The following is a 2755-nucleotide window of genomic DNA, read 5'->3' on the forward strand; positions in this document are numbered from 1 at the left end:
GATTGCTTTGGGGGTCTTTATCACAAATTCTTTGCCTAGGCCAATGTCTGAAAGAGTCTTCCCTATATTTTCTTCTAGGGTTCTTAAGGTTTCATGTCTTAGGTTTAAGTCTGTTATCCATCTTGAATTGATTTTTATAAGAGGTGAGAGGTGGGGATCCAGTTTCAATCTTCTGCATGTAGCTATACAGTTTTCCCAGCACTATTTATTGAAAAGGAATTATTTTCTCCAATGTATATTTTTTTCTGCTTTGTCAAAGATTAGATAAACAAAATTGACATCCCTCTTGCCAGATTGGCAAGAACTGAAAGGGAAAGGACTCTAATAAACTAATTTGAAATGAAAAAGGAGGGGTCAAAACAGACAGCACGGAAATACAAAATATTATCTTTGAATACTATAAAAACCTATATGCCCCCAAACTACATAATGTGGAGGAAATGGACAAATTACTGGAAAGAAACAACCTCCCTAAGTTCACCCAGGAGGAATTAGAATTCCTGAACAGACCAATAACAAGCAGAGAAATTGGAATAGTAATTAAAAACCTTCCAAAAAGGAAAATCCCAGACCAGATGGCTACACTTCTGAGTTCTACCAAACATTCAAAGAAGAGCTCATACCTATACTACAGAAATTATTCCACAACATTAAGGAATATAGTATCCTCCCTAACTCATTCTACAAAGCCAACATCACCTTGGTACCAAAACCAGGAAAGGACACAACAAAAAAAGAAAACTACAGACCAATATCTCTCATGAATATTGATTCAAAAATCCTCAACAAAATTTTAGCAAATCGAATCCAACAGCATGTCAAAAAAATAATTCACCATGACCAGGTGAGCTTTATACCAGAGATGCAAGGCTGGTTCAACATACGCAAAACTATAAACACAATTCACCTCATAAATAAAAGCAAGAACAAAGACCATATGATTCTCTCAATTGACGCAGAAAAAGCATTTGAAAAAATCCAGCACACCTTTATGATAAAAACTCTTAGCCAAATAGGCATAGACGGGACATACCTTAAAATTATCAAGGCCATATATGATAAACCCACAGCCAATATCATTCTGAATGGGGAAAAATTGAAACCATTCCCACTTACATCTGGAATCAGACAAGGATGCTGACTATCTCCACTTCTATTCAACATAGTGCTGGAAGTCCTTGCTAGAGCAATTAGACAAGAGAGGGGAATTAAGGGTGTCCAAATGGGGGCAGAAGAGATCAAATTCTCACTCTTTACTGATGATATGATATTATATCTAGAAAACCCCAAGGATTCAACCAAGAGACTCCTGGAATTAATAAATGAATTCAGTAAAGTCTCAGGATACAAAATTAATACACACAAATCAGAGGCATTCTTATATGCCAATAATAGTCAAGCTGAAATTCAAACAAAAAATGCAGTACCTTTTACGATAGCCTCAAAGAAAATCAAATATCTAGGTATATATTTAATGAAAGAGGTGAGAAACATATACAAGGAGAACTATGAGACACTAAGAAAAGAAATTGTAGAAGATGTAAACAGATGGAAAAACCTACCTTGCTCATGGATTGGTAGAATCAACATTGTTAAAATGTCCATGCTACCTAAAGTGATGTACAGAATTAATGCAATCCCTATCAAAGTACCATCATCATTCTTTACAGATCTAGGAAAAATAATTCTTCGCTTTGTATGGAACCAGAGAAGACCTCGTATAGCCAAAGCAATCTTAAGCAAAAGGAACAAACTGGGAGGTATCAGTCTACCAGACTTCAAGCTGTACTACCAGGCTATAGTAACTAAAACAGCATGGCACTGGCACAAGTATAGACATAGACCTTTGGAACAGAACTGAGAATCCAGAGATGAAACCATCCGCATATTGTCATCTAATCTTTGGCAAAACTTGCTTGTCTTATAACTGAACGTTTATACCTTTTGACCAACATCTCCCCGTTTCCCCCAACTCCCATCTCTTAACAAGCACACTTTCATTATCTGCTTCTTTTTTTTTCTTTCTTTTTTTAAATTTAGATAGATTTAGGGGGTATAAATTTTTTTTGTTACATGGATGAATTGCATAGTGGAAAGTCTATGCTTTAATATACCCGTCACATAAATAGTGTACTTTGTACCAAATAGGTAATTTTTCATTCTGCACGTACTTCCCCTATTGAGTCTTCAATGTCCATTAAGTCACAGTAGATGACCATACATGCTCATTGCTTAGCTCCAATCGTAAATGAGAACATGTGATATTGGGTTTTTTGTTCCTGTGTTACTTCACTTATAATAATGGCTTCCAATTCCATCCAAGTTGCTGCAAAAGACATTATTTCATTCTTTTTCACGGCTGGGTGGTATTGCATGGTGTGTACACACACACACACACACACACACACACATTTTCTTTATCCACTCATTACTTGGTGGGCACTTAAGTTGGTTCCATGTCTTCGCAATTGTGAATTGTGCTACGATAAACATACAGAGTCAGACGTCTTTTCTGTAAAATGAGTTTTTTTCCTCTGGGTAGATCCCTAGTAGTGGGATTGCTGTACTGAATGGTAGAATGACTTTTACTCTGAGAATCTCCCCACAGTTTTCCATTGAGGTTGTACTAATTTACATTCCCACCAATACTACATAGTGTTCTCTTCTCTCTGCATCTGCGTCAACATCTATTGTTTTTTTTACTTATTAATAGAGGCCATTCTAACAGGGGAAAGGTGATAGCTCATTATGCTTT

Source organism: Propithecus coquereli, unplaced genomic scaffold (genome assembly GCF_000956105.1).
Source record: "Propithecus coquereli isolate 6110/MARCELLA unplaced genomic scaffold, Pcoq_1.0 Scaffold89, whole genome shotgun sequence".
In the NCBI taxonomy this organism is placed as follows: Eukaryota; Metazoa; Chordata; class Mammalia; order Primates; family Indriidae; genus Propithecus; species Propithecus coquereli.